General features: G+C 36.3%; 1 protein-coding gene across 9 annotated transcripts in view; it reads left to right on the top strand.

Annotated features, from left to right (window-relative positions):
* The first annotated feature begins 12,744 nt into the window (after positions 1-12,744).
* LOC134533152 (poly(rC)-binding protein 3) overlaps positions 12,745-24,977 on the top strand; it is a 162,101-nt gene continuing 149,868 nt past the window's right edge. For 2 of the 9 annotated variants that reach the window (XM_063370479.1, XM_063370478.1), the window contains exon 1: positions 12,787-12,976. The gene's annotated coding sequence lies outside the window, so the exon portion shown is untranslated. Of the gene's footprint in view, positions 12,977-18,320; positions 21,557-24,977 lie in introns of those variants that run through there. The other 7 variants (XM_063370470.1, XM_063370467.1, XM_063370476.1 and 4 more) reach the window with 5 other exon arrangements.

The raw sequence follows: 24,977 nt of genomic DNA, 5'->3' as shown, positions 1-24,977 counted from the left end.
TTGTTCTTCTTTTTTCAATAAATATGTTTACCAATGAAAATAATTTCATAATATCATGTATTTTATTATAAGTGATAGAAATAACAAGAACCTGTTTTGTGTTAATGCATTGACACAGTGATATTTAAATTATTTTAAGATATTAAAATTAACACAAAATGTTCGTCTGAAATTTATTTTACGAAGGTAAGTTGTCGCATGTCTAAATGATTGTAAATTAAATCTAAAGTTGGTTTAGTTATATGGGAAATATTTTTAATAGGAACTCTAAAATCAACTTCTTCGAATGATTATTGCAGAGGGAAAAAACAAAATTTATATAAATAAATATATATGTTTTCTCGAAATAAATAACAATTATTCTTCTGTTAACGCACGACCAAACCAAATCTGTCGGAATGATACGCCAGTTTCATACTGATAGACAGCTAAACATAAATTCTTGAAATTACTATAGTGGCTATCGGAATCATCATTATCGGATTGATGAAAAGTCTCAATAGAAGTGTGGCAATGTTGCTTTTAGTATTGACGACACGGACCATTTCTCATGAAAGTGTGTCTATTTTTGACGTGACAACGTCTAATAAATCGATGAACGCCGGCTGCACGCACGAAAAAGTGTCCCATTACGCACATTTTCCCGTTACACTGTGTCCCATTTTGCTCATCGTACGCTTGTGCTGTATCTATCTCTCTTCCACTCGATTGGAACAACCATCGATTTGACTGTTTCGAGGCACATTAAACTTGAAACACTCCCATTTGTTTCCTACTTTTCCTATCATCGTCCTATCCTTAACAGAATAACCCAGATTGGAAGAAGTTAAATGGCAAACATGTATAAAAGTTATAGTTAAAATTATCTCTTCGTTAATGTAATAAACATATTTGAATTAATGAGTGCAGATAAAAGTAAATTTATCAAATAAATTGTAGATTTCATTTAACTTGACGACAATCGTCGTACCCTCCCAGATGCAGAAGCCGTACCTGGCCACCGACGTGGGCCTGAGGGAGTTTGTCCCCCCAGTGCACCATCGGTGAAGTGCGACGGCCAGGGACGCACCCGCGTGCGCCCTAGCATGCCAGTGAGCTTCTTTTGTGTGATAAATAATTCTGTGTTTTATATATTTTTTCCAAATGGTCACGAGCCTTGATAACTGTGGATATTTGTAATCATAACTAATTATCTGATGTGTAAATTCGCTGTTTGATTAATGTCTCGCTAAGTTGTGTAAATAATTTTGTAACTTCTCTCAAATGTTTCGCAGTGTTAGTAATGTAATCGCAGCCTGGCGCGTCGCGGAGTGGGGCCTCTCCCACGCCGGCCGATTTCTCCTCCCCTCCTCCGCGGCCCGCGGGCGTCCGCCTGCTAGCGGGCGGGGAAGGGCAGTGGTGTTCAGGGCGCGATCAGAGACAGACGTGCACGCCGCTCCGCGCTGCTCGCGAGGCGCGTCTTCTGAGCTCGTGGTCCGACGACAGGGTAACTTCACGGGTTGTCGCGGCAGCTGTGCTGCATCCGTCGAGTCGCTCGCCCTGTTGAGTTTTACGAGTTTTACGAGTTACGTCACCAGTCGAACGTCCTAGAACGCGTAAGCGCAGTTACGAACCGCCGAACCTTCACCGTCATTACGAGACTTTTTACGTAACGGACCGCGCACGTGTTGAGCATCTTTGCGGATCAACCTAAATCGGGGACATTGTTACGTGGGAAAATTTCCAGTTTGTGTCGGGACATGTTAACGGACGGGACGGTCTTCCGGGAGTCCGGGTCATCGCGAAAGGGGCGCTCGTTCTGCGACAGGTCCGCCAGGCTGCGGCAGGCTCTCAAAACGACAATAAAAGGGGCTCGTGGAACTGTTAACACCGAGTTATCCTTGGAACCGCCTACCATTCTTCCTCCTCACCTCACTCTCCCTCCAGGTCCCGTAGTTCCCGGTCCCGACCACGTTGGCCTGGACCCACACCTCACCGACGAGAGCAGTACGGCCACAACAGGACAATTACGTAAACGGGGAATCAGGGACCTAAAGTCGAGGGATGTCAAACTCCTTCATTGTATCCATACAAAATAGTGATAATTCAATAAAAATGATTCAATTTTATTCATAAAAGTATGCAATCATTTCATAAATGTTTTGTTATGACATCACATTAAACTATCGTCTGTAAACCGACTTTACAGACAATTTTTTTTTATGTACAGTAGGAAAAAATGTAAATAACGAAAAATTGTATATATAACATTCGTTGCCAAAAATTTAAAAAACTGATGTTGTCAATCACAGAAACAAAATTATATTTTAAGCCTTTCAATTGTTGCTCAATTACAAGCTATTTCTCGTCACGAACATATGAACTTTAAAGGTTGAGTTGGCACTTGTGTTGCAATTTTTGAATAAAGTAAATTGAATATATTCTTAAATCCATTGCATATGAGTTTATATACATTTTTTATTTATTACATATATTATTTTTTAACTTTAAGGGCGCGGTTCAAGTCGAAAAAATCGTCACTGTTCCGAAACATTATTTTGCGGTCGTGATGTCATTAGGGGTCTCAAAGCGATGTCCCCCACTACTCCGCGCGCTTGTATTTAGGCTAGGGCCGGTCCCAGCTCGGTTCAGTCGCGAGAGAGTCGTCTAGCGGGGAGGATGTATCGCTTCTCTGTTCGGCCTTGAAACCGGAGCACGCGAGCTCTGGGAAAACTCCCTTCTCCCCTCGCCCATGTGTGCCAACCACCTCCGCGCAGCGTTGCCAGCTTGCTCCCTCCCCTCCCCGGGGCGCGCGGCTGTCAAGCCCGGGCGGCCGCTGAACGCGGTCCGTATGGTGTAGCGAGGTTAGGAGAATGGACGGGACAAACAATATATCAAAAGAACTTTATGAAAGACACATTATCTTACACTATGATTATATTCTCATTATCCTTTTATGTTGATTTGCAAGTGACGGTAGACATTATTTCATAGCCAGATATTCGTTGCGACATCCATTATTTTACTGGCGCTGTCACTGCTAGTAATTCTGTTGGTAAATAACCTTTAAAAATAAACTTCACGAAGGTTGTTAAGTTACAATTACTTTATTATCCTACAAAAATGTTACATATATTTGGCTGCACATTATATTTAGTGTCACGTCATGAAACAGTATAAAAATGAGGTAGTAATTAATGTCCAGGCATAGATGCAAATCATAGGCCCGATGAAATTAGTAGTAGTTACCAAGTTACCCTATATTAATTTACAAATTTGGGAACAATAAATGTAAAACATTAGACACATATTAATTAATCTACAAAAACAAGCCACATCAAAATACTCACATTTGCAACAAAAAAAATGGTTTTCTCTAAAAGTACCATAGCATGCATGCAGAACAGACATAGGAAAAATGTATACACAACACTTCAAATTATTGTAACACGCAAATCATGTTTTGCAACGGACCAACATTTGTAGGATGCAATGTCTTAGTAGGCATGGGCCAGCCAGTAACATGGAGATGGTGTTACAATCTCACATGGAAGATACATAAGTCGGATATTCTCCTGAATAAGATCATGCTACAACTGGCGCTACTGAACCTCCAAATACATAGTAGTTGTCACTGGCCATGTTTGCGGACCAACATTATGGTTCCAAACGTTCTCGTTGAACGAACAGTCTAGATCCCTTGCATGTTCACTGGACTTGGCTCGGAGGGTCACAGTCCTCGGCTACTATGATCTTACTCTGTGTATTGCAGCTATAAATTATTGAGGGATACTATGTCCGAAGTGGTACATCCGCACATGTATTCTACATAAAACGCGAATGGGACACATGTTAGGCTACTGCGATACAGTGCGACAACCTTTGTTGTACGAATACTAGCGCCATAAGCTCATGCAGTTCTGTTTTTTGTATGTTTTAAGAAATGAGTTTATTTTAACTGCTTGAAACAAAGGCTGATAATAAATAAATTACAAAAAAAAACGTTTCAGTGTTGCAGAAACAAATAACAATTAAGGTTAATTACTTTGGTAACTTTTTCTATTGTAGGCACATAGTGCATTTCACTTCATAGGCCGTAATTTTTAACTTTGAATTCCGAAAATATGAAAACAGTGATTCACTAAAGTAACATTAATTATCGGTATAAAAAGTAAAACGATAAAGTTCTGCATGAAAAACGTTTTAAACACTGTTATATTCAAAATGGACAAATGCCCATTATCTTGATGGTAGTGAGTCATTGTCAAAGGTATCACGGTAATTTATTACGACTGAAATAACAACTATTTCACAAACATCAGCAGAGATCAAAAAGATTCATGCACAGTCTGCTACTAATCAAGTGTGTAATATCGTAAATGCTACAGGAAAACTGACAGAGAGCCATTTGTGAAAGTGGGGATTTCATGTTTAAAAAAAAAGAGGTTTACATCCCCGACACTGATCGTTACATTATGTTTCATCCGAAAATCGGACGCTTAGCAAGTAGTAGTTTAAGACTAATTTTAGAAACTGAAGCCAGTAGTACATTAGTGTAATTACTTTTCTTTTTAGTCATGGAAACATTACCTTAGTTTCAATTACAGTAACCTTCAAAACATTTTATTACTAATTTTTGTATTTTAATCACAACATTTCCTGCAGAATTGCCTCAACGAAAATAGTTAATCATTAAAAACAGAAGCTACTACTATAATAGCTGTGAAAATGATACGGGTTTGATTCCGGGTCGGGCAAACAATTTTTTTTTCAATCGTCTTAACAAAGTTGTTGGTCGGCTGGTTTTCGCAAGGACCACAATTTTTTCTTCTCCCTTTCGTTCAACTATTCCATGTTTGAACCATTCATCACACATCTTAAATATAGCTGCTGGTCCCTTCCGACTTCCAATCAATAAATAACTATGTGTGTATATATATACACACACTCTCTCAATTATAAAAAGATTGACTGTTGCTGTTATCGTGAGGAGAGAAATCGAAATGCCATGTACGTGCTACATGTGGAGAAGCACGGAAGTGTTTCATAAAATTTAAACCAAACAATATAGAATTATGTATATATCATACTTATGTATAACAAAGGGTGAGATATCACGCGAGGCAGACATAAGATAGTGCGCACCGCCAAATTGTAGGATGTCGCAGGAGAAAATGACTTTGGCGAGGGGAAGGAACAGGCGGGCCGAAACGACACAGCAACACGCACAACTGCAGCTCGTCGCGGCTGTAACAGTATATTTCACTCAAATTTTTTTAAACAGTCAGTAACTTATCGCAGTTTCTTCGTATTTTGCAACTTTTAGGTGCTCAAATAAGCAAAAAGTAAGTAAAATAAGCTTTTGTAGTCAAAGGATACATCAGTTTGCAAAATGCTTACATAAATTTGTGTATGGTATGGCAGTACATATTTTTTTTTCAAAGTGTTCAGTTAGGAATTATTTGAATACTTTGCACCAGTTAAAACTAACTCCCTATCAGGGCCTTGACCCCTCCCCCTTCGGCAAATGATATTACCATACTATTACTTATTGAAAGCGTGATCTGCCACGAAGGCAGGTATCGACCCGAGAGGCGTCGGGGAGAGAACCACTGCCCTCCAAGGTTCTCTACGTGACATGTTTCTGCGATGGTTTCGCTATTGCCTTCCGCAGTATGGCGTGAAGAACAAACACCACAACAGCTCTGCCCGAGCCGGGATCCGAGCCCGGGTCCTCGTGCACCGCAGGCCGGCGCCTAGCCCACACTGGCCGCTGCCATTCAAGTGTTTACATTTATACAGTTCTGCAACTATTATTAGTATGGTAAAGTTAGAATTCTAGAATAAATAAAATTTACAAACAAGAAACGAAGTTCTCAATTATATCCTTCACTTGTATTTTTTTTTTTTAAGAAAATGTGTTCATCCTGAAAACAATAACCACTTGGAATATTTCGAGCAACTGCAATTAACTTACGTGAAAAACATAAAACAAACACTATGTTACCTAATTCTATGTTAGCGTAACAATAAGCATAACTAACAAAACTGTTTATAACAGTGATGCAAGCGGCGATTGCTCAATATCTTCAGTGTTATCGTCATTTGATTTTTCAATTTTCTTATTCCGAAAGTAAAATTCTCTTGCGACAGCTTTCTTTGATTTCATTAACCGGTGATAAGAGCTTTTCTCTGTGCCCATTCTCGTGAAAATGAACTAATTTTTACATTATTAATTAAATCAGAGACTAAATTTGCAAAGTTTGTTTAAGTAGTCTCCCTCACAAGGTAATTATTCAAAATACGTTATTTAAATATATATGTTATAATAATAACTGCAGAATTAAAATTGTGCTAAATATCACATTTACTGCAAAGCAATACGGCAGCAGATCTCAAAATTCTCGTTCTTCTCTCTCTGTGAAGACACAAACTTTGGACTTGGCAACACTGAGCGTGGCCTTCGCCGTTTACTACTAGTAGCTAGAGGTGGGTCGAAAAGTATAAAACTGATACTTTGGCACTGATACGCGCCTGTATCAGGAACGGCAAACGAGTACACTTGAAAAGTATCAGAGATTTTAGTATCAGTACAGAATTCACCTGGAACAACACCACGGCCAATGAGCGCAGTACCCGATCGCACGGAGCTTGTGAAAGGGGAGGGAGCAGGAACGACGAATAAGGGATAAAGAAGGGAAAGAATGTAGGGGAGGAAGCGCAGGGGAAGGCGTTGAAGCCTTGAAGGAGAGGCGCAAAGCGATATTGTTACAAGCAGGGCTGCCACTCATGGGTTTTTCCACCCAGATCTGGGTTTTTCCAATGGTGTTTGGGTTTCTGGGTTTTTAAATAATGAATTCCAACAATTCTAGGTTTTTTTATAATTTTAATTATTTTTATACCTAAAACAATAATAAAGGTAGTAGCTACTGTATCTGTTGCAATATCTGTTTGATAAATGCAAACAAGTCTATGTGTTTCACACACAAAAATACATATAAACACAAAACTAGTTTTCAAGAAGCTAAGTCGAATATTAAATTAGACACATTCTTCAAAGAGGCTTGCAGAACACAAAACCAATGCAACAATTAACCTTCAAACCAATCTTGTAGAATCAGACTCTGAATAAAGACTAACGTACATGATGCAGTTTTATAAAAACAATTACCGGTTTAAAGAATGCAGTGATGGTGTTTGTTTTGTCATGTATATATTTGTAGGTTTTTTTATGATATGTGCTGGTCCAAGAATTACTTATACAGCCATTTTGCTGCAGTGTAATTTTCTTGTATTGGTTGTATTTAACCGTTTTCAGTCTTGTAAGGTTGTTTTATATTAAAACCAGTTATGTTTATATTTTTGAATTAGTACGCAAACATTTTCAACGATAGCATTTTAGACGCATCTGGGTTTTTTACCCATGTGTCTGGGTTTTTTTGTAGGTTATCTAGGTTTTTCATGAATATCAGAGTGGCAGCCCTGGTTACAAGTCGTTTTGTTTATTGTCCTACTTCAAAGTACGCTCAGTGCGCAGTGCGTGCACCGTCTCGTTCAATAATAAAACTAATGAAATTTTAATATTAAAAAGTACATTAATACAAGATATAATATTTATATTTGTGCACCTAACAGCTATGAAAATGCAAATAAATTCTCAGTTGACACTAATAACAGATGTAATCAACATATGGACTTTCTTTTTTCGAAAACAATTAGTAACTAGTGTTTTTATGCATTAAAAAATTAACGATTTTATCAAAAATAAAAAATAAAAAAAACATATAGGTACATTAGTGAGCATACTATATCAATGTTTACGTTTCAAATGTTTCTTCAGATTAGTCGATGATTTATAACTCAGTTTTTGTTTACACAAATTACAATTAGCAAACTCATTATTTTCCGTGAAAAAATTCCACACAAATGAAGTCTTTTTCGTCGGCCAGGACGAACTGCAGTGAATGTTGAATGATTTATACTGGTTGTATCAGGTGGGCATGAGAGTATCAGAGGTAGAGAATTACCAGGCGTGATAAATAATGTATCAGAATCTCCTTCCGGTCGCACGGTCTGCGTACGCGGAGCTTTGTTGCCTCCTGGGACCGTCTGATACAGAAGTATCTGAGACTTGTAACATGGTACAATGCTGTATCAGTGTCAGGTTGTTACAGATACCGAAAATCGCTGTCACAACCCACCTCTATGCTGTAGGGGATCTAACTCCCCGGGTGTCGCAGAGCTCGTTGGTCGTCAATAACTTATTACCTTAACCTTTACAGCACAACTGTTAACGCTAGAGGTGGGTCGAAAAATATAAAACTGATACTTTGGCACTGATACGCGCCTGTATCAGGAACGGCAAACGAGTACACTTGAAAAGTATCAGAGATTTTAGTATCAGTACAGAATTCACCTGGAACAACACCACGGCCAATGAGCGCAGTACCCGATCGCACGGAGCTTGTGAAAGGGGAGGGAGCAGGAACGACGAATAAGGGATAAAGAAGGGAAAGAATGTAGGGGAGGAAGCGCAGGGGAAGGCGTTGAAGCCTTGAAGGAGAGGCGCAAAGCGATATTGTTACAAGCAGGGCTGCCACTCATGGGTTTTTCCACCCAGATCTGGGTTTTTCCAATGGTGTTTGGGTTTCTGGGTTTTTAAATAATGAATTCCAACAATTCTAGGTTTTTTTATAATTTTAATTATTTTTATACCTAAAACAATAATAAAGGTAGTAGCTACTGTATCTGTTGCAATATCTGTTTGATAAATGCAAACAAGTCTATGTGTTTCACACACAAAAATACATATAAACACAAAACTAGTTTTCAAGAAGCTAAGTCGAATATTAAATTAGACACATTCTTCAAAGAGGCTTGCAGAACACAAAACCAATGCAACAATTAACCTTCAAACCAATCTTGTAGAATCAGACTCTGAATAAAGACTAACGTACATGATGCAGTTTTATAAAAACAATTACCGGTTTAAAGAATGCAGTGATGGTGTTTGTTTTGTCATGTATATATTTGTAGGTTTTTTTATGATATGTGCTGGTCCAAGAATTACTTATACAGCCATTTTGCTGCAGTGTAATTTTCTTGTATTGGTTGTATTTAACCGTTTTCAGTCTTGTAAGGTTGTTTTATATTAAAACCAGTTATGTTTATATTTTTGAATTAGTACGCAAACATTTTCAACGATAGCATTTTAGACGCATCTGGGTTTTTTACCCATGTGTCTGGGTTTTTTTGTAGGTTATCTAGGTTTTTCATGAATATCAGAGTGGCAGCCCTGGTTACAAGTCGTTTTGTTTATTGTCCTACTTCAAAGTACGCTCAGTGCGCAGTGCGTGCACCGTCTCGTTCAATAATAAAACTAATGAAATTTTAATATTAAAAAGTTAATTAATACAAGATATAATATTTATATTTGTGCACCTAACAGCTATGAAAATGCAAATAAATTCTCAGTTGACACTAATAACAGATGTAATCAACATATGGACTTTCTTTTTTCGAAAACAATTAGTAACTAGTGTTTTTATACATTAAAAATTCACGATTTTATAAAAAAAAAAAAACAGATAGGTACATTAGTGAGCATACTATATCAATGTTTTTTCAAATGTTTCTTCAGATTAGTTGATGATTTATAACTCAGTTTTTGTTTACACAAATTACAATTAGCAAACTCATTATTTTCCGTGAAAAAATTCCACATAAATGAAGTCTTTTTCGTTCACTTATCCATTCCTTATTTCACTATAAAGATACTAACTACAAAGCATGACAGCCGGCAACAATGTACATGGTGATACACGGCCAGGACGAACTGCAGTGAATGTTGAACTGATTGATACTGGCTGTATCAGGCGGGCATGAGAGTAACAGAGGTAGAGAATTACCGGGCGTGATAAATAATGTATCAGATTCTCCTTCCGGTCGCACGGTCTGCGTACGCGGAGCTTTGTTGCCACCTGGGACCGTCTGATACAGAAGTATCAGAGACTTGTACCTAGGTACATCACTGTATCAGTATCAGGTTGGGACTGATACCGAAAATTGCTGTCCCAACCCACCTCTAGTAACGCCTGTGCGCACTAGGCACACAGGCACCTTTCAAAGATCGTCTGCTGCCAGCTGTGATAACACTGAGAAGTGCTATCAACAACTGTACAAGCAAGACCGCTGGAGCTGCTCCGGGACATGTCCGTCGTCAACGAAGGCCATTTCCGATGTACTCACGATTTTTTTCCTAACCTAACTAACAACTAAGTGTGTTTGGGAGGGGTCCGGGTTAGGGAGGGACCTAAGTGCATCTCAGGCCGAAGCCTATCACGCCTTAGTCATGCTGGAAATAGCCATGCAGGGAGAGGGTCACATGCATCGTGTGCTAGGAGGGGATTGGCCAGCCATGGCAGCGATTGTTGCCATGACTAACTCCCCTCGCTCTTATCTCTAGTCTAAGCTTCAAGTTAAGTTGGGCCCAGGTAAAACCTGCATAGACACAGGGAAAACACCCCAGGCACTTTCATGTACTCACCAATTTGTATCTAGCTTAAATACAACTCCTCCATATAATGGTTACTGATACAAGCAATACACATTATAAAACAGGTCATCAGTTGTCCACTCAGTAACCCGCAATCAAGAACACTATTTATTTATAATATCACATAGAACTGACAAGCATCTTACATTGTACATTAATTATAAAATACATACGTACTGTAATAAATGTCAATAATGCTTAATGCTATCTAGGTTTTGGTTGCGGTACCACTCATCGTCTATAACCCAAGGCTTGCGTAGAGAAGCCTGTGGGATACTGCGTTTTTTGGGGGGCGGCCATGTTGGTTTCAGAGGGGAGCATGTCGTACTCGCACAAGGGGCCGAGGCCAATTGCAGGACACGACAAAGCCTTTACTGTCTCATAAAATGGTGTGGTTTCCCGCAGGAATTTGATCGTAAGAAATGATGAAAGTAATCTAAGCATAATTTTTGAAATAAGTATATGAAAGTATATCAGAAAAAAATAGCTAAATAAGTTTTGTTAATTAAGTTTTAGGTTAGCTTAAAAATGTTGTTTTAAAGAATTTAATTCTCAAAAATTTTAAGGTCGGATGACTATTCCATAACTCGTCTACATTTTTAAGTATCCTGCTGCTAAAAGTGGGTTTACTATTGAAAATTAAGAATTAAGACTTAAGACTTAGTCGTGTACTTACCATATGACTCTATGTAAACTAGTGGAATGGTTTATGATTGTCGTGTGTGAATTTTGACGGGTCGTGTGCGAACCATATGATGACTTAAGACTTAACAGAAATGGTTATATTTTATATTTTTCGTTAAGACTTTTAAGGGAAGCGACCAATCACAACAAACCGGAACCTTTCAACCGGAAGTTTATGTCTTATTATTGGACCGAGCGAGGTAGTATTTTGGGTTAGAATTCGTATATTTGTCATTTGTAATCATCATCCATTTCGAAAAATAGATATCCCATTTGTCAATAACCTATTTCAAATCTGCTTCTCAGTTTCGAACAAAGGCCGACCATGTTTTTTGTGCTGTGATTGGTTAGAATTAACGACCTCTATGTGAATCATAAACTGGCAAATGTAGTTTTGACTTAGGGCGCGGTTACACGGGAGTCTGAACTACTTCAGGTGAACATGTTCAGCTGTGGAGTGCGGTTACACACAGTCTGAACATGTTTCGTTCGAGGCCATTTCTCATTTAACTTAAACAGGTTGGCAAAGTAGTTCAGATCGACATATCTTCTACATTAGCCTCTGATTGGCTGGTTAGAATATAAACAGTCTTTTGCAGAAATTCTAGATGGAAAGTGTTTCTGGCACAAGTTCGAGTAATATTTTACCGAATGCAACAAAAAAACCAACAGATAATTATACATATTTTTTAATTTATCCTGACCTTAATTTTCTTAAAACTGAGATAGGTACTCTCGCTCAAAAAATAATAAAAAATAAGTTTAAAAATTTTACTGTGCATGTTTGAATTCCCGATTTGTAAAAAAATATTGAGCAATATGTAAACACATTTCATTTCTGCTGATAATGCTGTATAAACAAGTGAGAAAATCCCGCGTTTTCTGGATGCAATTAAAAAATAGAGATCAACAACACAGTCATTCGTTGACAGTAGACAATCGGTTTTAGAGCTAAACACACTTTTCAGCAACTACCGTGTAACCGCACACTTTCGCGTTTGTAAACGTGTTTACTTAAACATGTTCACCTGAAGTAGTTCAGGGTCCCGTGTAACCGCGCCCTTAATCGTGTGCTCGATGTTAAGTTATAATTCTTAAGGAAATCAATCGTAAACCCAGCTTTAAGGCCCTTTCCAAAAATATAATGGTCCCGCAAAAGAAAATATCCCATGGCCCTGAAAAATCTAGGATTGCCATATGAGCCAACATTGCGAGATTGAATCATAGGTGGATATATTGTTATTTTGTTTATTATAATTGAATATTTACAATATTTTGACGAATTGATGTTGATTTATGTTCTTTAAATATACATATATTTATGTGTATTTATAAATTTAAACTTAGGAAGAAAACAACTTTATAAGTTGGATTAAACATATATATTTTTGGAAATAATTTATTTTTAAGGTTTATGTAATAACTTTGGTATAATGAATATTTAAATATTAATTATTTTAGGAATTCTATATCGTGCAGATTAACATAAAATGCACTCGAATTTGAACCAGTTTCCTTTGTATCTCGTTTTCGCTCAGCCCGTTTATCTATGGACCCGACTACTTGGCCATTGGCTATGCTATTTTGAGCTTCGAAGTCGCCATTTTAACGTTATCATCATATTCATCGCGCTGATTGGGTCTCTTGGGTCATTGCTGCCAGGCTGTCATTCCAGTGTTTCCTTCACTTGTGACCTGTATCCTGGAAACAATTCCCGGCTTATCCTGGACCTGCCAGTTAAATCCTGAAACAATCAAGGTATGTCTTTAGTACTTTTCCTTGTTCCATTTTTTGGTTCTGTAGTGAACACTCCTGCAAGCAATAGACCCATTTCTACTCAACATTAAATTGTTCCACAAAAGTTTACATTGTGATGTTATTGTATTAATTAACTCACTTGTTGCCGTATGTGTTCACAATAATTTTTTTTTTTTAAAAATCGATTTTGTTAGTATTTATGGGAAAGAAAACAATTGTCTTCACGTGGTGATGTATAGATATGGCAGCACGCCGCATACCCTTGACCTCGAAATATATTGTAGGTTTTAAATATCGGCACTTATTTTGGGAATGATTAAAATTAAACTTATTTTAGCTGCATGGTAGGCTAAGCTTCGTCGGTATAAGTGTTAAGTAAAACGATAGTTCCTTATTGCGTATCCAGTTTAATTATATTAAAGCTTTTTTAGTTTTTCAAAATCAAATATGATTTTGCCATGTTACCCTGGGAATAATAATTCCATGAAACGTGTCCAATTGTAGCTAACGCATAATATTAAAATATAGTATACATTTAAATATTTGTTGCAAAACAGTACCATAACCGAAATCATTGTTTTGTAAACATGAATTATGAATCTTTGATAAAAACTGGATACGCAGTAAAGAACGATTTCCCAAACCCATTTAACTTTACGTTAAATCAACCTATACTTCAAACACACATGAGTAAAAGCTTTAACATGTAAGGCCAGGCAAAAAGTGTTGGCATTCTTAAAGCAGTCTTGTACTATTAACAAAGTGGCAAGACAAATGGCGTAAACAAAACATTTCTTAAGCAGTTGTCTAGAACAAGGATTGCCTTAGGTCAGTGGTCAACAGACCGCGGCTTGCTTGAAGCATGTGGCTCTTTTCCTATGATTTTACGGCTCAACAACTCGATGCGCTTCCGCAGCAAAAAAAAAAAAAAAAAAAAAAACTGAACAAAATTTAATGGCACAATCAAAAAGCATGTCGTTCTAAATGTGTGCGCTCGCACCCCTTCCATTGCACCACCCTGTTACTGCACCTGCCCAGGTGCTTTTTATTTGAATAATTATTTAAAATAATTAAGGTTTTATCAGTAGAGCTCAACTAATGACTACCATATTTTTTTTTTTTTACATTTGTGTGTTTTTTTCCTAGTCTTTATTTTTAAGACTTTATGTTGACTTTATGAATAAAATATTTTGATTTATCTCCTTTTTTTATAATCTTTAAATTTTATGTAGATACAGAGAAAATACATTTTGTGGCACTTTTAAAATTTTGGAGATTCTGTTTACTTACTTATTATTTGGCTCATTTCACTTGAAAGTTTGCAACCCCTGCCTTAGGTAAATGTGTATGTAGGAAAAAATAGTTAGTTGCTTACTGTCCACTCACCATGAAAATGTGCCTTAAGTAAGAAAAAGATACTTTGCCTTCCAATGTCTTTGCCTGCCTGAAGGATGGCTTGACTGCAGCTGCGGACATACTGGATAGCATCTCTACCTATGCCTTGTGTGCAGCTTGTAGCACCGCGATGGAAGATCTCTGTGGATCCTTCTTGTTTCGCAGGCTGATGGCTGGGCTCCATGGAGAGTAGTTACTCGCCCTCGTGTTGGCACTTCTTTCTCGGGTGTTGTCCTGGCATCCTCGAACCACTGGGGTGGTACACCTCCGTAGACAGCGCCACTCGCTGAGCAAGTGATTACTTACTCAACATGTAGCTACTCGCTCCTCAAGTATCCTGTTTTGATGCCCCCAGTGTGGCATGAAGACGTGGCCATTTTGAATTGTTTATATAAGTGCTGAGTTCTACTTAAAAATTCAGTGCCCTGCCCAGGACTTCACTGGTTGCTATTGGTGCCGGATCTCCTTTCTCCTCCTTCCAGGTTTCCTGTTGACTGCCAACACAAGTGGAAAATACTGTACACTCTCGGGACCATCGATTACTCGCTCCATTCATTGTCTTGGAGTTGTCGTGTTTCATCATTAACCCTCAAAACAACTGCTTTGCAGACTGCAACTAACACTTGCTGTATACTTCCTCCATCACATTAGAGTCAGGGTCCGACCATCCTCAGAGACTTATGACGATCTGACTCCTGACTAAATATAAAAGCCCACTCAAGGCCTTGTATACCCCCAAGACTGTTGTGCAATTGATTCCAGAATGTTTGATACAATTCTAACTGCTTGCAGGTTCTCACTTGTTCCCTCATGTTCCCGAAGATTTGGCGTTAGTTTCACTGACTGCTACTGAGTGCAGCCATGTCACTGCTTCACCAACTCACAGTAGAGTAGATGGGCGGGCTCCTAGCAATCATTTCATGGAAATGAGTAGACTTTCTTTGTGAATGTGCAACAAAATAATACAAATTTATTTTGGTAGTTATTGAGTCAATTGGAAATTGTTCTATTTAAAACTATTAAAACATACTTTTTTCTTTTTTTTTTAAATTTAAATGGTAAACATCCTATTACATAAGCCTACTCAAAAATGTGCCTAGATATCTGGGTTGGAAAAAAAAACAGTTTTTTTTGTTTAAAACAATATCGTTGACTAAGCTCTCTAAAATAAACACACAAGCCGATACAGGTAAACAATTAATAGTGGCGGCAGTGGCATTTTACAGATATTGAAATATGAGCTATAAAATGGTATTTCTCAGAAACTAGTTGTAAATTAGTAACACTGTTTACAGGAAGATCTCTAGTGTTAGAAAATGGTATTTTCGTAATTTTATTTTTACTTTGCTGAAAAGCTGCGATGTAAGATATTTACAAGTATTTCCCCACAGGAAGAAGATTCTTCATAGATTGGGTGTTTCCCACAGAAAGGAGATTTACAGTAGTCGGGGATTTCCCACAAAATAGGATTTTTTTTTTAAAATAATAAATTTAATTATTATTTTTTTTACTTTTGACTACAATTTACAAATTAATTTAATTTTAGATAGTATTTAGCTGGCTTTAACTTACAACTTATTCAGATAATTTAAATAAGATCTTTATTAGTATATAATTATTTGTTCCTTTATGTTAAGAACATAATGAGCAAAGTGTTGTTTTTAGAGTGAAATTAGACCTTTCATTAAAATTTATTAAGATAATATATTAAAAAGTTAGTTAAAAAATATTTGGTTTTTATAAAAAAAACACTTTATATAAACCATGGTTTAAACCATTGTGGTTTAAATTAGCTAACCTGGCTAGATATAGTAAGTGGTTAAAGTTATTGAAAACTGACTGCAATCACACTGCCATCTATTATCTTTTGGAGTTCAGTGGAACTTAAATTAACTGCCAGACGTAGTGTTGAATATTGGCTCAGCGGTGCAGCCGTTTGAATCTGATTGAAGGACAAACATTCAAATAAACATCTTTTAGTAAATCACATTAGGTTTGGGATAATGAAAAGTATTCTATGTCCTATTTCACAATGTAATTGACTTCTATACCAATTTTTATTTGAATATATTCAGCCATTTGAGTGTAATTGAGGGATAAACATTCAAACATATTTTCAAATTTATAACATTGTCGCAAAATGGTAAACCGTACAGGAATAATTTAAATAAAATCGGTAGGTAGGATTCTATAAAGAGTTGACTTTATAACTTTTTTGGGGGAAACTGTAACTCGAGGTAAACTCGCTTGGCATCTACTTAAAATTTGCGAAAGGCATTAGTCTTATAGCCTAATGCCTCTTAACTCTCTACTCTCTACTTTAATTGATCTAGAATCTGCACCACGTATGGGATGTCTAGAGAGATATAAATAACTTAACACTATTTCAAAACCAACTTACATTTATTATAAAATTTCTAAGGTTCTAAACCAGTATCTAGCAGCAGGTAGTCTTTACAGGTTATGATTAAAATTACATTTATAGTTCACAACAATTATCATTCAGTAATGACTCGTAAAAAAAAAGACTGAACAACCAAGCAATAGAGAGATTCTCACTAAACTCTACCCTAATCCTTTTTTTGACACTTTATTTTAAGAATCTATAAAACCATAATTTATTAATATAGTTTGGAACTCTCATTTCTGAAGAAGCAGAACATTTCCCACTCTTTAACACTTAAAATCATTCATTATGGCCTCTTCTGTCCTTGAAACTTAAATGAACTCTACCACTTAGTTACTCAGACGGGCAGCATCAAAACCTGGAAGCCTACACGTTAGTTACATCTCTAACAAGGGTACTCGTTGCCTCCGACGAGAGGCGTAGCCTCCGCCGGAGTGAGCCCCAACCTCTCTCTAACTGCTGCTTAGATCTTTGTGCACTGCCGCACCTATCAAAACAATTCATGGTTATTGACTCCAAATTTACAAACAACTAACCAGGACAGCTGAGCAGGCTACCCTCTGCACCCAGACGTGCGGCCACACAGCGTGGCCTGTTGTTACAGCCTGCGGCTAGACAAACAAACTAACTTCAAAAGAATGTGCAATCTGCAAGCCAGCAGCCAGCCCATAGTCCCATCAGTAAAGTCCCCAAATTTGATTTCAAAAACTCTGGAAAATTTCAAATTGCAACAATATTATTAGGATTAGGATATTAGGATGGTTACTGCTCCACTTACTCTCAAGGCTTCCACTACAGTGATGAGAGAAAATCTAAGTAGTTTGATTCGTATATGCTTTCCGCAGTCAGTGTTAAAATAGCATAAAATTAAGTCATTGTATTCTGAAAATCTGATATGCAGGTGTTTTTTTTGTCTAAATCACTGAAACTTAAATATATCTAGCTTAAAAATAGTACTAATTTGTATCTCCATAAACACTCAACTGTTAAGTTTTTAGTAGTTCCTTTTTTGTAGCGGCCTTAACGGGAAGGGAGGGGCAAGAAGTTATAGTGTAGGGCTTTGATGGACACTACCATTCAGCTTGTGCACAAAAATTGTGCTTGTCTGTTGCAACCTTCTATTTACCAACCTTGGGCTAAGCATTGAGTGTGACTATAGCCCGTCCCACTCTTAGATTGCAGTACACGGCTTATGGCGCGCTTTTACCAAATCTCTAACACATTACGAATTTCAGGAGATGCGTGTCTTTGTAATTCGGATCGAACAAGAAGCATTTTAAGAAATCATATCGTAATTTATAATATTTGATACTATTACACACATAAATTTGTAATGCCACTTTTATGTAAATTTCAAATAAAAACTACCTATTGTAGACGAAAATTTCTTATAGTTTTTTTTATGTTCTAAAAATCCCATATATATATACATACATATATACACACACACACACACACATATATACACACACACACACACACACATATATATATATATATACATATACATATACATACACACATACATATATATACATATATACATATATACAGTAGAACCCCTGTCATACACTTTTCAACGGAGGGCACAAAAATGGTGTATGATGCGGGAAAGTGTATGAAAAGGGAATGGCAATAATAAAAAAAAATTTCAATCTAGCATACCAGCCCAATGTCAGATTAAACTTAAATACATAATGTGTAAATAATTTTTTTTTATTTTTTTTATTTATAAGCCTCCATTTCTCCAGGCAGATATGAATTCATCATTATATATACATGTAATAAAACTACCAGAAATGTAAAATACAGTCCATAATCAAGTAAAGCAGTCCTTTCTTGGAGAGGGGAAAAGTCACCAAGCCTAAATTATAAATAAAAAAATTAGGCTATTGTAAAAAGTAAAACAGAAATTTTTGCTGGTTTGTTTCATTTTACAAACAACTTTATGCAACAGAACAATTTTTAATAAAATTTTAACTTGAGAAACGTAAAATATAAAACAATCCGATCGTAAGAAAACAATAACAAACAAGTATATTCAGTTCAAAGATTAATGAATGCACAAAATATGAGATCCGTGCCTTGGTAAATCGCGTGCACCATTTTCATAATCATTCGCGCCACTAGTCTCGCTTGGTGCTGGCCATAGATGCTAATAGCGAAGTGCACAGTCTTCCCGATACTATCCATATCTATGGTGCGATAAAGTTATTTTCTTACGTTTGCAAAGGTAAACAATGAACGTTTTTCAAAATAAAAGCATTAAAACGTAGTTTATCAGGAGGAATATAACAAAAAAATTTGTGAATTTTAGGACTTTTCCACTTCGAAAAACTTATGAAACGGGAAATTAAAGATTTTATAAGTGTATGTTCCGGGAAAGTAAACCATTGTAAATATAGAACTTTCGGCGGGACCAAAATTAATCGGCGTATGACACGGGAAAATGTATGAAACGGGAACGTATCATCGAGGTTCTACTGTATATATATATAAAATCACATTTTCATGGGCCCGATAAATGCCGTATTTTTGGGCAAGTCATGTCCAAAATGATAAATAAAATACGTTAATGGAAATTCTCGGTCGAGTAAGTTATGGGAAAAATTCGAACAATTGGCTCGAAATGGGGAAGATTTTTTGAAAAACAGAAAAATCGCAACAACTGCCATACTATGAATAATGTCGAATCGGTTTTAACGTATGATAACTCGGAGTATCTAATGCCGAAAAATGTTTTCTAAATAAATTTTTGATACGACCAGCCATAACTGCATGGGTTCGAAAAAAATTTTCACAGGACAACAAACAAAAAAGCAACGTAACTGCCTTAGTAGACACATTATCAAATCTGTTTAAATTGTTTGTAAATATCATAATTATTTTCCAAAACTTTGTCTAAAACAATGTTTGATAAGATGCTTGGTGTTGAGAAGGATAGAAAAATAATTCAAAATTTTGTACCATGATCGCTATTAAATTCCTTCGTATTTATTTCATACATTTTACATATTATGTTCAAGAATCGATTAAAATATTTTTGTTGACTAAGGAAGCCATGTATTTGAAATTTGCTTGTAGGACAGAACCCCAGTTATCTAAACACACGACCCTGTTTCCTCTTACGGCGGCAGCGCGCACTCTTGTACTGATGACACATCTTTAACAGCTATTTCCACAGAAACTGTAGAAGCAATTGAGATGGAGCTGCTTTTAAAAACTAATTCAATTCATTGTGAACATTTTTCACGCTTTCGTCCCCCATTAATCTTTAATAGAAAAAAAAATTTCCGCTGGTCAACTCTTTGATGTGTCAGTTTGTGAGAAAATGCATTTCAATATATTAAAAAAATTATTGATGTGAAACCTGTACAGTTTTTGTCTTAACATTTGTTGGGTGGCGTCCTAAGGCATTAATTTATTAATAAAAAAATCTGAATGAAATACACATATAGGTTTTTTTTTTGATGTGAAACATATCGGAATACTTCAAAACTGTTCGCAGCGATTAAGTTATGTTTTTTTAATTTTTTCAAACACTTAAAATATTGTTAAGTATTCAAAATAAGCATTGCCTGATGCGTATTTTGATGCTATACAATATGAAAAAAAGCTTGGTCCAAAAATTAAAATTTTAATTTTGTTTGATATTTGCAACAACGCACGAAGAAACAAGGACAGTGCTAACAGCAATCGGTGTGTGTTAGAGAGAGAGAGAATGCGCCCATTTACTTCCACACTGCAATCTAAGAGTGGGATGCTCTATAGTATCGTATATAACTTAGTTTTGCCTGAATAGGTTTTTATAATATTTATTTATTCAATACATTGTTAAAGCTGCGATAGAGATTTCAGTATTAAGGGGACTCTGAATTGTGGACTATTTAATGTTGTAGTTAGAATATGTTTAAGTGCTAAATGTATTGTCAATCTTGTTCCTAGAAGTCCTTTTGTGACCAGATCCTTTTTAACCACCTTACAATGCAAATTGTAGCTTGGCTTTAAATTCCAACAAATATGGTTAGTTTGATATATTGGTTTTTTTTTCTTGGCATGTGGTGTGTTACCATTTGTTTACGATAAATGTTTGTCTAAAGTCAATGATGAAGATATAACTGATTATTGAATGTTTTGATATTGTGTTGAATTTTTTTTTCAATAATTGTTGGAATTTTAGTTTAGCTCTTTGCATTTGTAATAATTTTACCAATAGCCTCTTGATCTGTGTCTAGCTATGAAGTTCCTGGATCCAATCAACCCTTGTGCCCTGTTTTTACCTCTCCAGTATATTTGCAGTTGATAGCTACCTCACATGGCCATTCTGTCATTTCATCCCGGAGCATGTCCAAACCTTTGCCCACCTTATCAGCCAACTTCATAATATAACTGGATCAACTTTGTCCAGCAAAATGCTAGTGGATTTGGCCCCTTTTTTTTTCTCTTCCAAACCTATGTCTGAATCCTTTTTGCCTGCTACCCTTGCTTGTTAATTTGGGTTTCCTCTTGGAAAATTACCAGCCTGACAGCCTAAAAGATCAAATCTTGTTGGAGGAAAAAATAAAAAATAAAGAAATTAATAGTACATATCTTTTTGATTTACACCTATTCCAGCCATAAAAATTTATATTAGTTCTTACTTGAAAGAAAATTAAAAGATTTTTTTTGTATAAAAAAGAAAGTACTCATCCTCATTGTGTAAGATGCAGAACTAGAAAGAACTTCACGGCATCATTTAACAGCCATGGTCTGGCCAGAAAGGGTTTTTGGGTTTGGAGGTGAGTAGCATTACCACTAAATGGTACATGCGTTATATGTAACAACATACATGTCAAGGGTTAATTGGACCAGGATCAATACAGCTGATGTATAGTAAGATGTTGCTTTTGTATTTCTACACACTCATTTACCAAGCCATAGAACTTGCACAGTTAAAATTGTTTTGCTTTGTGACACCCAGTGTAGTTTTTGCTTTAAAGTTAATGCTGTTCGGAAGCATACTATCCATGTTTACTAGCTTTTAGTGATTTTTCTTAGTGCAGATATACTTATACAGAAAATTTTTTATGACATCAGATCTGCATAGTCCATACGACAGTAAAAGGCATGTGCTAAGTGAGCTTTTTTTTGCTATTTGCATTAACAGCCATTTAATTTTTGCAAATTTTAATGTAGGCTACCTACTCTTGCCACATACAGTATGAGGTAAATACTTGATCATTAAATTATTGTTGAATTGTTGCATACACATTACATTCCTTATGTATAAAATTATGTAATTGAAATTGTGCAAATAAGTTTACGTGACATCTTTTTTATCTGTCCAAGTGGAATCAAGGAAAGACTTCATGAGCAACTATATTAGCGTTTCTATTTTCATAACTAAATATAATATGCCTACAGTTGAGTTACAATTGTGTTATTTTGGTTATAGAACTTTTTCAACCAAATGCTAATCATTGAAGTCTTAGTAGGGGACCAGACATGTGTATTTTGTATAAAACTACAGTGGAAGGTTTTTATCTGGCACATTTGGAATCTCCGCCATGCTGGATTATCAAATGTTAATGTATTTTAAATGTGAATACTAAATAAAAATTAATATACACTATTCTCCGTTCACTCTTAGCTGAGTTCTGAAATAAACAAACACCGCCGTATCACTGCGCCGCGTCAGCAAGTGATAGGCTGAATTCATCTGGCGCGCCAAGCACTAGTTGCAACACACACACTTCAGTACAGTCGGTGCTAATAAAATAACGGAGATGTAATATAACAGGAAGCACCGTAGCACTTTGTTCAGCGTAGGTGGTTCATTTGCGAAGAAAAAAACTTAACGCCTAATAACCGTCTTCACAAAATCATCACAAGTTTTTATAACAGGATACTCAAGTTTCCTTTTCTTCCCGGAAGATGTTAATGTCCCGGTGTCCTGTAATTATTTCCTTGCAAGAAAAACACTGCTCTTCGAAACACGCCTAAATTCCGCAGTTAAACTCGCGATATCGTTCACACGACAATCTGGATATTTGTCTGAAAATGTTTTAAAAACATTCAACACAATAGTTTTCTGTGCACTTTTCAAAGGCTTTCCCGTTCTGTGTTTTACAAAACTCGGTCCGACGTCAGCCATAACAAACCGTGCGCGCGCGAATCCGAAAAGCAACTGTTGCGCCGGGCATCAACTGTACACTTTACAGTACCTTTTGTCTATGCCACCGTACACACGGCGTCTGCTAACATAATTGTAAGTACATACTTGCTGACACATTAAACTGTATTGGAAATTAATGATGAATCGCTATAATGCTATATATCAACAATTGTTATAAAAAAGACAGTGTAAAAATACTTACAAATGGTACGTAACCAAGGGACTATTTATTGCGCACGAATAATGTGCGCGGAGGCCGGCAGCCAATGAAAATGTTTGTTTACAAGAGGCTTTGTTTATTCCAAAACTCAGGTAAGAGTGAACGGAGAATACAATCGTATATGAAATACATTGTAATAAACTGGTGTATAGAAAGAAAACAATATAAATAAGCATAGGTCTTGATTAAAAAATCATTAATGAAATCTTCCAGTGAAATGTGAAAACTAACCTGTTAGAAAAAAGAAAACAATGTACTGAAATGAAAACCGACAGTAGTGTCGAATTCTGAGGGAACTAAAAACAGCGCAGTAATGGAACCTGGTGGTCAAGGTTTACTGCCGGAATCCACCCAATAAAATCTGTACGCCAGCTGTTTGATGGATGCCGGATTACAGAATGTGTTGCCGATTAAAGACCTTTCATTGTATGTACTACGTGTGCTACAATTTTGCGTTGCCAAAGGGTTCATAGTATGCAGATGAAAAAGTTTTTTTCGCATGTGAAATAATAGATGTTCACGAGATGTTACACATTTTCAGAATGAATGAAGTTCTGGCCTAAAGTTTCTTTGACATTCATTGATGTCATTAGATACGATGGGGGATGATCTGTTGTGAATGGAGCATTGACAGAAGTTAAGGGAGGAAATGGGAGAGGATACATTGAGAAAACTCACCAGCTCATGGCAATATCTGCCATGTTGTGAGCTCAACAACACCAGGAATTGAACATGGATTGCCTGGATGGGACCCAAGTGATCTGACCACTCAAATCACCATGGCCCCTCAGTAGTTTAGGAACTCTTTTAAGGCTAGAAAAGTTGTGGGTCACACATGAAACTCTTGACTGTGCTTTATCTGTTTTGGAGTTGTAAAATTATTCAAGGATTCATAATACTTTTATTTATGATTGAATAATATTTGATACTATAAGACTTTCTGCATACATAGGGATGTGTCCAAAGTGCACACACCCTTACATCCTTAAGAAAAATGCAGCAGCAATGGCAAGGACACAGTTTACAAAGTTCGACAATGTCTGAATACAAGGTTATTGCACTAAAATTGATGGTGCTTTTTTGTGTTGTGATTTATTTATGCAATTTAATAGTAACATTAATAGTATTACAATATTTGGGAGCTTCATAGATGTTCTAAAATTGTTGGATTCAAACCAGAATGTGGTTACAATTGTTGAAATAATAAATTAGTTTTTATTATTTTTATACATCGCTCTTATTTTGTTTTCAAACAAAATACATTACCTTTACTGCCCATAAGTTGGTGCAAGTGTATCTCACTTGAGTTTTGTGGATGCATGTTGGCATCCATTGTGTCTATTCAGAAGCAGCACGAAGATGGTAACATCCACTACCATGGACACCTTTGCCAGGGTGTCCAGCTACTATTTGGAAACAAGAATCTGTTTTAACTATTATTAAAGGTAGAATAAGATAAATGGCCTTATTTCATTTGAAAGAATTCAGCAAGTTTCTTCCCTTTAATTGCAGTAACACAGTTTAAACCCTTCTTAGTGGCCTTATTAATATGACAATCAAGGTTGGGAGTTAAGGCATTTTCACACAAAAATATTTATTGATTTCTAAAGCTGGTGTGAAATCCAATGTGAAACTTTTAAACTGCTTCTTGACCATTGCAATTCATTAATTGTTTTTAATGTAAACAAATTTTTATTTTGCGATATGTCTATTTGATCAAATATGAATTTAAAACATTTAAGAAAATTATTTAGATAGTTATGGGATATGTTTAGTTCCCAAAAGTTTTTAATACAATTAAAAGTCAAGACTGAAAAGTCATAGT

This window comes from Bacillus rossius, chromosome 6, assembly GCF_032445375.1.
Source record: "Bacillus rossius redtenbacheri isolate Brsri chromosome 6, Brsri_v3, whole genome shotgun sequence".
Classification (NCBI taxonomy): Eukaryota; Metazoa; Arthropoda; class Insecta; order Phasmatodea; family Bacillidae; genus Bacillus; species Bacillus rossius.
Note: the sequence above shows the minus strand (reverse complement) of the source record. Positions and strands in the feature narration are given on the sequence as shown.